Source organism: Cyclopterus lumpus, chromosome 4 (assembly GCF_009769545.1).
Source record: "Cyclopterus lumpus isolate fCycLum1 chromosome 4, fCycLum1.pri, whole genome shotgun sequence".
In the NCBI taxonomy this organism is placed as follows: domain Eukaryota; kingdom Metazoa; phylum Chordata; class Actinopteri; order Perciformes; family Cyclopteridae; genus Cyclopterus; species Cyclopterus lumpus.
The window spans coordinates 19,868,202-19,880,697 of NC_046969.1; the positions used below are offsets into that span (position 1 = coordinate 19,868,202).

A 12,496-nucleotide genomic window follows, 5' to 3' on the forward strand; every position below is an offset into this window, starting at 1 on the left:
TTGATCCAAAACGGTTTGTGTGGCTGTCTGCAGGCTGGAACTAAATGCTGCAGATTGAAATCTCAACTGTGACATAGCTGTGGCTAACTGTGAATCTGCTGCAGAACTGCCCATCAAGCCTCTCTCCTCTTCATACTCTAGATTCTCGTTTGTCGGTGGGTTTATTTCTGTCTCATTTTGTCTGTCTTGTTGTTGTTGTTGTTGTTGTTTTTTTCAAAAAGTTCAGATCAGCCTTTTGTTAAGCTACTTTATGTTTTGGAGATATTGTGTACATAAAACATCTTTTTTTTTTTTTTTTCAACCAAAAATGAATATTTCAGTTTCTAGTAGACATGTTACAGTTGTAAAGGTTCTGGTCAAGTTTTGGTTTATCCGATTTATGTAATTCCATTGTTACCTGACAATTTCTTGTGTTCCATTTTTACACTTCCATATTGTTCATATGAATTGTTGGCTTTAAGCTTGATGTTGTATCCAAATGTAGATCAGGGAAATCTACAAACAAATGGAAAGATATCTCCCTTTCTTAGCCAAAGTGATCTCATAGAATATGAGAGATGAGGCTTCCCTGAACAGAGCCCATACATTAAGCTACATTCATTCGCTATTTAATGAGCCTCACTTTGGATCTACTTTCTAATGATCTACCACAGTAACATGATCATTTGCATCGTTAAAACATTGTACTCAATCGAGATGCAGTAGTTAGATCAACACACACACCATTTACATTGAATGCACTTTAAACTTCTGGGCAATTTCTTCGATCTTAAAGAGATGTATTTGTGGTATTTGTCCTTTTTTTTAATTTTTTTTTTAATGTCTATATAGATAAAAGTGAACAATCATTGTATTTTCATGAAGCACCTTAGAACATTTTGGTTTATTGTTTCCTCTGGCAAGAATGATTTATGGGATATCATGTTGTTTTGCCAGTCAGATATGCCCCTGACATACCAATGTTTCAAAAGGAACTTGATAGATTTAATACCCCCAACTCGGAAATATTACTACTAGTACTTCTGAGTATTTAATTCTTTGAAGATGTATTCGGTTCACAAGTCACACAATGGTGAAACTGGATTCGATAACTGCATCATGGCCTCCAGAACAATAAATGGCCTCCTTGGCAAATTGACACAAAAAAAGAAGTCAAAAACTCAATTTGGCTTTCCAGCCCAAAACATGATTTATCAATCTGAAGCTATTTACCTATGACATGTGCAAGCTGACTGGAATACGTGCTTTAACTTAATGTGTGAAGATGCTGGTTAAGCATAGCTCTGACTTGTATAGAGATAATTGTGTATTTTTTGCAAATGAATGGTATTTGTAAGCCAAAGTATTGGATGCTGAGATCAAGCAATGCTCGCTGAGGAATCAGCGAGGTTTGCACAAAAGATGGCCCATGCCAACGTAACAGAGCCTAGTGAATCGGAACCCACCAATATGGTGACATATTATTGACTTTACTTATTTTTTCTTTTCTCTTTTTTTTTTGGTTCCTAAAGAAAAATATCCCTTTTTTCCGCTGTACAAAGCAACATGTGAGGTGTTTGTGCGCTAGCATGTATTTAACATACAAGCGGTTAAAAAGAAAGAAAAGATTCCTGCTGTGCAAAGCAACCATGCTGAAATTATGACACTTTGTCGTGTTGTGTTTGTGTTTGTTTCTTTGTTGTTTGATGCCAAAAGGGGGTGTGGTTAAATAATGCTTTAAGATGGAGCATTAATATAGTTATTGCATCATCTGAAACTTCTTTTCAAATGCTGGTTTCCTGGAGCGCGATTAAGCCTAATCCTTTAACTAAAACCATCTTTCATGGATGAAAGCTGTATGAAAGAACTGTATGTTTTCAACCCAGATTTGGCTTAATCTGTAATGGAAAGGCCAATCGCTCTAATATTTACCAAGTCACTCGCAGAAGTGGGGTTTTTGCAGCATATTAGTAACACACCACCTGTCAGAGCCATTAATGGATGATATCGGCTAGTTTTGCTCTGTGACATAACACCAGACCTTTCAGTACTTTCACACTCGAGAAATGTGACCTCTCTGGCTCCGTGATCCTCTTCCTGTGGCACCTCTAGTTTCTTACTCTCCTGTTGTTTCTATGGACTGGATTTAAAGATGCACATCTATCATGATACACCAAGTCCCGTCCTCGTGGCTTGGTGTTTTGGCTTATGTTGCTAACAAACTTTGTCAAAACTTCCGAAGTCAGGGAGATTTATGTTGCTTTTTGACAGTTTGATCGGGATCAGTTCCAACTTCACGGTGTTGGAACAAGATAAATAGCTTCATCTAGCAGTTTTCACAACAGTGTACGCCAAACATATTCGGGTTTGAGCCTCAGATACAATGTCAAACTTATTTCAAATGAGAAAACAAACGGGAAGAACACATTGTTGGGCCTATATTTTTCTTAAGGTATCAGTAACTTTGTATACAATCCACAAACCGGTTCTACTTCATCTGACTTCACCGTCCTACCTCATTGTTACTCTGGTGTTTGTTTGTCAGTGACTGTAAACTATGTGTGTATATAAAACAAAAACAAACAAAAAATCTATAGGAAAGGTATACCTGGTTACTCTCCACATGTACAGCATATAAACACTTGTAAAACACCTCAGTACACAATATCATTCTTAGGAGAAATCAGTTTTATTACCTGCTTAAAGATGCTGCTGTGAAGGGGTCTCTGAATATACATATATATCTTCGCTCTTTGCTATGTCGTGCAGTTGATCAGTGGTTGTGTGCCGTCTCTGTATTGCATTCTGAGATTTTTACTGGTTGACGGTGCTACCAGCAAACAGTTCAAGAACTGACCTGTCTATCGGACCTCAAATGGTGCTGTTTTTCTATGTTTTTATCCTCATACTGCTATGTTTTATTCAGGTGTGTCAACGGCTACTATCCCCTCAGCTAATCAAATTTTAAGCCAAAATGTTTCACAAACTGATAACTCCTGCTATTACTGTTTCAACTATATGCTATCCATCCAAATATTGTAGATAGTGATTATATTCTCAGCTGTGAGTTTCAGAAGTACCTCAGAACTTGCTGATTTTCAATGGATGCATCTGCTTCTAGCACCCGTTGTCCACCAATATTACATTGTTGCAGTGTATTTTCATAAATGTGTATTTTTACTGGTTAGATCAGGTTTCTCTATACATAGGACATGATTACTAGATCACACTCAGATGACCGATACATTTAAAGGATACTACTGTTCACTGGTTGCATGCCAGATTGTCATAACAGAAGGTGGCCTGGACTGGGCAGCATATGAGACCGTGGCAGAGGTCCTCGGCAACGCCATGTTCTGTTTGACGTTCGATTTCTTTCACAGAAGTGAGAGATTCCACTGGAAGTTGTATTTATGGTGGAAGAATAAGATCCATTACAAGTGATTTTGGTATTGGCCCCCATCTGGTTTCAAATGAAATGTGTCACAAAAGACAATATGGAGATGACAGACGGTCTTCATCGACAGTTTTGGAGTGATTGATTTCATCGAGTTACCACTTTAATCTTCCCCAGCTGTATCTCTTTGTCCCTAACGGATATTTAAACAATTCAAATATCCGGTGTTAAAAAGGAAATTAGTGTCGAAATGTACGATTGACTTACTGTGAGCTACGGTCACGTAAAGCACGGTTAAGTTTCAGGACATGGCACAATCATAAATAAAAAAAAGTTCATTTTTCTTGTGTGTTCCCCTGTACAGTGACACCAATGGAATCTCTGCTGCGCCAAAGCGTTGTTTCGGGGGTAGTTTGCTCTACCTGTCGGTATGTAAATGTTTGTTTGTTTATTTCATTGTTTTTCTTACTCTCCCCGTGTCCGTGAACATGTGATGTGCTGGGGAACTCCTCTACGCTACTGTGACCCCCGTGTATGTTCAAACACACAGCAGTTCATGGAAGCACTTAAGCCATTCATTGGACTGTTTCACAACGGTTCAATTTTAAGCTTTGCTCGGGTCCAGGGAGTTGACCCAGAGAGTTTTGTGTGTAATTGAATTCCTATGCAGGTGCTGAGTTGTCATCACCTGGTACCACTGTATCACTGTTGGGTGGAGGGCCAACCGGGGAGAGAGATAACTGGAGAGTGTTTAATCCATTGAATGTGTCAGCACGGCCTTGAGATTTGAATCAAAGGGGACAATGGCGACATGACAAATCCGTACTGAACTATTACTACATTTTCATATGGAGTTTAATTAAACTGAGCTATACAGGGCTGCTTTGGTATATATCTGTCGGTAGTTGTAACTGCATTGCAATGATCATTGGGGAACGACAGGGTTATTACTGTATGGAGTTTTTCCAGATGGTATGATAATGTGAAAATAATTTCCAGACTATTGCAGTAAACACTCCCTCTCACCCTTCTTCAGCCTCCTCGGAGGCAACCCTACATTTACAGAAAATGTAATAAGTATATGCGATAGAGAGTGTACATGTCTTTGCTAAACCGGCCACACCTCTGCTATGCGAGCAACTCTTTGACGCTTAGCATCCTGTTCTGTGTTTTCTCTTGCTGCATTCAGGAACACCTGTTTAATGTATAGACAAACAGAAATAAATCAAGACTTTTATTCTATTTGTTGTTGTCTTTTCCTGAAACAAAGTACAGTTCGAGATGAGGCTCATGTTGGAAACTTGAAGGCTCGAGTTAAAACCACACAAACCCGTTCTGTGTTTTCCTTCGTAAGACTATGACTGACTATTCGTGACTGATTAACTGTCTTTCCAAAGCAATATGGGGAAGCTTTAACTTCCCGGGGTCTATACTGGCTTTCTTTGTGCTAAGCTAGGCTAACTGGCGACTGAATGTAGCTCAACATCTAACAGAGAGGTCTCAATCTTCTCATCTAATTCTCTGCAAGACAGCAAATGTGGTGTTTCCCAAAATGTCAATCAATGACTTTTTCACCAGCTGCGTCAAACAAACGGAAACAAAAAAAAAACATTTCGTGAAGGTACAGGGCTTCTGAGTAGTAACTTCATTTCAACTCACACTATTTTCACCTCAATCTGTATTATTATTTTTTTTTTAAATCACTAAATCGGTGTTACATCTGGTCAACAGCTTGGACCGCAAAATCTACCTGGAGCCTTCAAAGTGTTCTTTTTCTACTCTGGAATACCACTTAACGAATGTCAAAAGAGTTTTTATTTTCAAATTGATGGCCGCGTGTGCTGAATGGGAGTCGGAGACCCTCAATGACCCCGAGGCTAATGCAAACTTCTCAGCACACGGTTAACTTTTAATTTAAATGCAAAGATTAAAATTAGAGTTTGAGTTTGCCGTACAATGGTAACAATTAACTTTTGAAAAACACCTCGCCCAGGAGTCTGACACCGTGAAGACAGACGGAGGTAGATGAGCTCTGGCGTTATTTCTCTCGACAACTCATTCCTCGGAGTAACCGTGTTCGCCACTTCTGACACCAGCTTCCCATCCTTGTAGCAGCAGTTAACTTCAGCCACCCCCGCCCCTCCCCCTCCTCTTCCTCCTTCACAATAGATCTGATTTTCAAGTTTTGTGTCTGCCGAAGGAGGGGATGGGATTAGCAGGCGGGTTGTTCTCAACGTTAGTTGCGAGATACCAGGATGGCGGAGTTCCGCCCCGCGTTGTATTTGTTCATCCGCTCGCCGCGCTGCCGGCCTGCTCTCGGTGCCACATGTTAGATGATTGCCAGCGCTGTATCTAACATGTGCCATGTCCAAACCATATTGCAATATGAGCTCGGCTGCCCGAGAGCAAGATAAGACAGAAAATGGAGTGTTGACATATGAGATTGCTTGTAAGATGGCTTGTTTGGCGAGGCTGGTATCTGAAATGAGCCCCGACAATGAATGCTGGATTTGCTTGAGTCCACATTCGGGGATCTCAGAGGAACTGGTCACTGCGAGGGCCATTTCCTCCTTCCTTTCCTTTGCCTGAGCTCTGCTCATTCCCTCATCTCCCCATCCCTCTTCCCTGTCTGGCACACTGATGCATTTCCATATAGTATTGCCTCTGTAAGCAAAGTGTGTCGTGCTCCCAGACTTTTCCTACAGCCCAAGGGGACTCCTCAATGTCATTATCGCTAAAGCCTGCCACATGCCTGTAATGTATTGCCGCTTGGCTTTATTGGCAGCGCGATGATTCAGTGTTGGTGATGATGGATTAGTGCCGGCTGGGTCGGGTCGGGCTGAGCCGAGCCGGTCCAGAACTGGCCTGAGCTCTGCAGCCTCGCTGTCTGTGTCGCATAAACACTGTGTCCTCCTCGCACACTGCAGCACAGAGGGAGACATAGCGTATTTATGTCACACACACACACACAACCTAATGAATATGGTCATTTCGGCGCTTTTATTGAGCTTTCTCGGAAGACTCTCTGATTCATCCGGTCCACCTTTCGCTTTACACGCAGCGCTCGGTGCACTCAGCGGCGCCGCATAATAGGTGGCAGTAATGTGTTTGCTTTTATGACATTGTTATTGTTTTGAAATGTGGAAATGTAACAGCTTTTGTTGCCTCCTGGAAGGGGGAAGTTCAGAGAAGGTGCATGTGTTGCCGCAGCATAATAAGGTTTGATGTTTCCAGGAGCACACGCATACACAGAGTGGGTTTAGAGGAAGGACACAGTTGCATGTTTTATTACTGGATATGAATCAGACTCCATATAACACACCCATGCTGAACTAACCTAAACGGCACACTGACCCCGAACTAGAAGTCTGAACTCAACACTCAGTTCTTCATTGCAGGCGTTCCCGTCTCTCTTGCTACTGTATGCGGTGCTCCGGCTCCGCTCTCTCTGCAGGGGAACCAATGGACGTTCCTCTTAATGTCTTACAGCAGCAACATGTTAACCTCTCCTGCCCTGTGAGAGACACTTGAGACGCGCTCTGCTTCTCAACACAACACGTGTGGGTTTAGTTTATTAGAGCACACCATACATTATACTATATAAGAGTTGCATCATGAACATGCAAAACCATGAATGGGTTCCACAAGGTGCACGTTGATTGGTCTGTCTTGGGGGAGGTTTTGTGTAGTTTGTCGCTCAGCGACCGACAATAATATACCGACTTTGTCTCAACCTGATCCACACACACTTTTTGCTCACGCTGCAATATTTCTCCCTTAAAGGCACGGAAAGCTTGCTCCTAATTCTAAATAATTCTGAAGTGACAATCAAAAGACTCAAGCGCCTCCTGTTCTCTCATCTGTGCTGTTGGTGTGAGTGTACGAGGGGCACTTCATCCAGTAATGTCTCAGAGATTGGTTTTAGTTTTCCATAGTAAGCACAGAAACTACACCGCATTCATTTACATCATGGAGCACGCATCTGTATGCAAAGTATGCAGGAAGTGTGTTTCGTTACATTATCTCCGTTGCCAGTAGTGATGTTGAATCATTATCCTTCCCTCTACTTACGGCCATCTCTGCTGCTGTGTTAATCTGACAAGTGGCCGCAGGGTTAACAGACAATGAGTTGGTTCTGATTATTCTGCCTTTGGCCTCCTAAGCCAGTACAGCACACGTGGACGAGGAGCTCACATCGGCTTTATTGCCCATGCTCTTGACACACCTTACTTTTTTTATCCAACCATACGCATCCAGCTGCATGTCCCCGCATTGTCGGTTCACTGTATGAATGATAAGATATGACTGTCGCTGTTAAATTTCTTCCCGCTGCCAGCAGTTATTCAGATGTCCTTATCATCTATAAGAAGCTTATTTGGCTTGTTCAATGATAACAACAAAAAAAAACTGGTAAAGTTTGGAATCCGTCATTCCCTCCAGTAAGCGGACGCAAAACTCTCATACACTCGCACGTGCACACTGTGTGTGTGTGTGTGTGTGTGTGTGTGCATACACGTGCACGTACGTGCACACACACACATGAATATGCATACTTAAGCACAGAGCTTCCAAATGGCCTCTATTAATGCAGACTGCTCTCCCAATTAACACGATTCAAAGTGATGATGAATTTTTCATTCTCTGAACATTTAAGCTAATTATGGCCCAAATGAAGCAGGTTCCAATGAATCACCATGGCAGCCAATGTCACTGTCACAGTGCCACTCTGCACCACCACTCTAATCACTACAGCTGCTTAATATTCATCTCCCACTGCTGCCCTCTTCCTGACTCGCATCTCCTCTCCTCTCCTCACATCTCCTCTTTCCTCTTTCCTCCTTCCTCCTCTCGTCTCCTCGCTCCTTTCCTCTTCACTTCTGTCCTTCCTCCACACCCGCTTCCCCTCGGCGCTTCTCTGTCACCATAGATGTGTTTTAAAATGGAAATCAACTAATTGCTCTAATAGCATTTTAATGATAATTTAATGTAGTAAATAAAGCTTGTTACAAGCTAAGCAATTTTGCTGGATTTCAAGGGCAATCAATCCATGTCCGATACAATCTGGTCACCTCCTCGACGGTGGGTGGGAGATGTCTGCAGTGTGCTTTCACTAACACAGATCTAACGATATTCATGTCTATAAATATCATCTATAAATCCATAAAAACAGTCTGGTGGGAAAAATGCATCACTCTACACATCATCCCTTTTCAAATGACTATCCAAGTCATATGATTGAGACCTGAATCCCTCAAAGTCTGACACTGTACGTCAGTGTTTACATTATCAGCTTTGTTTTTTTCTCTCAAAAGGTAAATATGATTTACTTCATAATACAAAGACTCTTGGGACATAAATAGCATGAAGCCTGTCCTTTCAGGACTGATTATTGAGAAGCAGCAGCAGATCATTTACAACCAGCGCACCATGTAGATTTCTGAATAAAGAAATAGTTTTCAGGCTTTCACCTGACTTAACAACGTGCTCTGAATATCAACTATTTTAAAATAACGTTTTCTTCTCACAAATACCTCACTGAATATTTATTTGCACACTATTAATGGCAGTGATGCTGGCACTAGAAACTCTGGATCTCAAGATACCTTCGACATACCCCAGAGACCTTTTTATTATTCCGCTCTATAGTTTATCCCTTTTAATCATGCGGTCTGTTTGGAGACAAACTTTCTGCCCAGTGGTTGGTCACGCCATTTTCTTGTTTGTTGTTTGTTGTTTTCATTTGATCATAATCAATTCTCCACAAGAAATTAACATACCTGAGTTGTTTCAAGTCTGCAGAGCTTTGTGACTCATTGGTATCCATTAAAAAGATTAGATTTACCTTGAAATCAAAGATGAAGAAGTTAATTTTGCTTTTTGGATTCGTCGGCACATTTTTTATCAACCATTCCCCCAGATTAAACGTATTAAAAATGATGAGGAGAGCTTGAGCTAGAAAGAGAAAGAAAAAAAGAATAAACAGCCGTGAGACAGAAAAACAATTTAATTTCTCTTTTTATGTTCTACCAGTGGTCATTTAGCTAGACTCTTTATTTAAATGGTAATGTGAAGCTCGCTAAACAGCCGTGGCGAATCAGCCTGAGAAGAGAGACAGACTTAAAAAAAAAAGCGGTGGTGTTTCAGGCTGTGGGAGTTTATCTGGGTCCTTCCTCCTGGCGCCTGACGGGAGGAGGCAGAGTGGGGAGCCGATTGAGCGACAAGGATAACTCTTCTCAGTGTTGGAGTATAATTAATTAGGTGTGATAAATTATACCATTTCTAGCTAAGCCTGGCAGCACTGCCACATGCACTCTAACACACACACACACACATACATACAAATGTGTCTCTGTCTCCTCATACACACATGCTCTCACACACACACACACATACAAATGGCGATGCATGCATGTCAGTAATTGCATTAGCAGAATTATACCATGTTGCGAAAACTCCCAAACGTTTTCCAAGATCAGTTGTTTCTTTCCATCTTCATGTTACAGAATCAAATATTCCTGTGTGTAAAAGAAAAAAGCAAATGAACTATTATCATGAAAAGTAATGGAAGTTGTAGATGTTTTTTTTGTCGTTGAGAGCAGTTCTCTCTTGTGCATCGGTGCCCAGTTTACTCAAGACGATAAAAGGCACAAATCTAACAAACATTAAACATACAAGACTGCAAATAAAGGAGACAGATTCAAATGTGAGAGGGTTCAAACTAGAATTGCCGCCGGCAACCCACCAGTCAGGTTGCAGTTTACTACCTGTCCCAACTATCATTACTTCATCATCCAATTAGACAGTATTGTCATAGTCAGCGTATTAACTTATTTTGTTCTGGCCAAAACGTGTTTCGTCTGGTCACATTTACCTTTGACTACCAAACTCTAATCAGTTCATCCTTCCTTTTTCCTGAGATATTGAATTCAGGAGAATGGGACATTAAATAAAGCTGAACCCAACAATGTGGCACGTATAGAAGGTCCATTCTTTTAAATGTAAAGTTGCTCAGTAACATTCAACAAATGTCTTTCAATATTGCTTGATGAAGAGATAATAAGATAATGAGCTACAACTGAGCTATTAATTCCAGGGCTTAATCAAAGTAAGACATGAATCAGCAGAGGAATGTTTTTTGTATTTGTATTTGTAAACATAACTCTGGGCGTGTCAGGGCAGTTGTTTATACTCTATAACCGTTTTTTTCCATCAAATGTGGGTTGTTTAAATTCAGTCAAGGATTTACCTTATGTTCTGCACATCTTCAGCTTTAACAAAATATTCCTACTTAGTGATTCCCACTTCACCCTTCTCAGTAAGTGCACACTTTAAAAGGACAACACCATCTTCAAGCTTCTTCTTTTTGCTTATCAGTGCGATAAAAAAAATAGCATGAAGTTGTATCGTCTCTGTGCTCTGAATGTTTTTGTTTCTGCAGTGAGACTTAGATTAACTGTGTCTCTGCAGAGGGATACAAAGATATGCAGTGTTTCACTGTGTTGCACTACATTACACCACAGATTAAAGGTGCAATCTGTAAGATCAAGCCACATGCTCCAGACAAATAGGGGGCAGCATTTCTTCTTTACTACTGGATCCATTCGTACAATCTAAATTTACAGACATCAGTTATTTAAAAAGAAGAAAAACCTAACCCTAACCCAACTACTGACGACAAGAATACGCAAAATGTGTCCAAACTGCAGAAACTCTGAGCTGGTCAAACATATTGCTGCTATCTTCTAATCTTAATGTGTGTCCCATGGTTTACATTAGTCTCCTGGTGGAGGGGAGGACGAAATGAATACAGGCTACAAGTTGTTTTTCTCCTCTCTGCACCCTTTGGATTTAATCCAATAAACAGACCATCGAAACACACGCGGACCACTTACCTCCATGTGATGGACGAGCCCTCGGGGGCATCTCTCCGTCTTTGTGCTCTCATGTTGGAGACACGCTGCGGGGCGGGCTGGACGAGGTACAAGAGGCCGCTTGTACGACCCAGACGTCTTTGATGTAACGGAAGTAGAATTCTGTCCGGATCTTACACATTGCATCTTTAAACAACCAGCAACCTCTACATCTGTATGTAGTTCTGAAATTCAATGGAATTCATGACTGAAGACCAAACTGACACTTGTCTCCCCTCCTCAATGTCATTCTGGACCCCAAGTCTATGGTTAAGACACACACGCGCACACACACACACACACACACACACACACACACACACACACACACACACACACACACACACGCACACACTGCCAGCAGGTGCTTTTAATGGCCGGGTGTTAATGAGAGTCTTGTTTAGAGCTGTCAGATGACCCTGGGCCATGCAGACTGACACCAGCTCTATGTTTACAGCTCTAGAGGTCACCACGCGGTCTGTGTGTGTGTGTGTGTGTGTGTGTGTGTGTGTGTGTGTGTGTGTGTGTGTGTGTGTGTGTGTGTGTGTGTGTGTGTGTGTGTGTTGATGCTACAGACAGAAACATTTATTACACCCAATTACCTTCCCAGCCAGTACATTAACACTGTATCAGCAAATCTTTAATCTTTCGTGGTTTAATTTTCAATCAGTAACATTGATATCAATCTTAATAAATCTCATCTGTGAAGTCTATCCTCACGATCACAGTAAAGGGTCATTCTTATTATGTGCCTTATTGTGTGCCCTTGTTCTCCTCCACACTGTGAGGCACCCATGGGTGCCTGAAGCCAGCAAACATGAGGTGACAAAGAGGACCTGGGGGAAAAGGTTAATTGATTTAAAAAGAAGTATTTTGCAGTGTGGTTTTCTGTTCTGTTTTCTAATAGCATAACATTACTCCCATTAGGTTCTGAGCGAGACAAAAAAATGTAAGAACATTTTTAACAACCACGGGAAAAAAATTCCTCCCTCAGGATACCTCGAGGAATCCTTGAATTAGTGTTCTGAAAAAGGGTTTGCCGTGAAACATAAATCTGAATGCAGTATAATAAATGATTGTCATTAGTTACTATTGTATCAACATTTGCTTCATAAGAGACATTCCACTCAGTTATGGTGACATCATCTGAACCAATAGGTTCGCTGTATAATTTGTGTTGACCCTTTATAACATTAGTGTGGTTTCTTAT

The 12,496-nt window shown here is 41.2% G+C and overlaps 1 protein-coding gene across 1 annotated transcript in view; it reads left to right on the forward strand.

The window, feature by feature from the left end:
• Positions 1-12,496, forward strand: part of agbl4 (ATP/GTP binding protein-like 4) — a 236,494-nt gene that overhangs the window by 179,476 nt on the left and 44,522 nt on the right. The gene's annotated exons all lie outside the window — the stretch shown is intronic.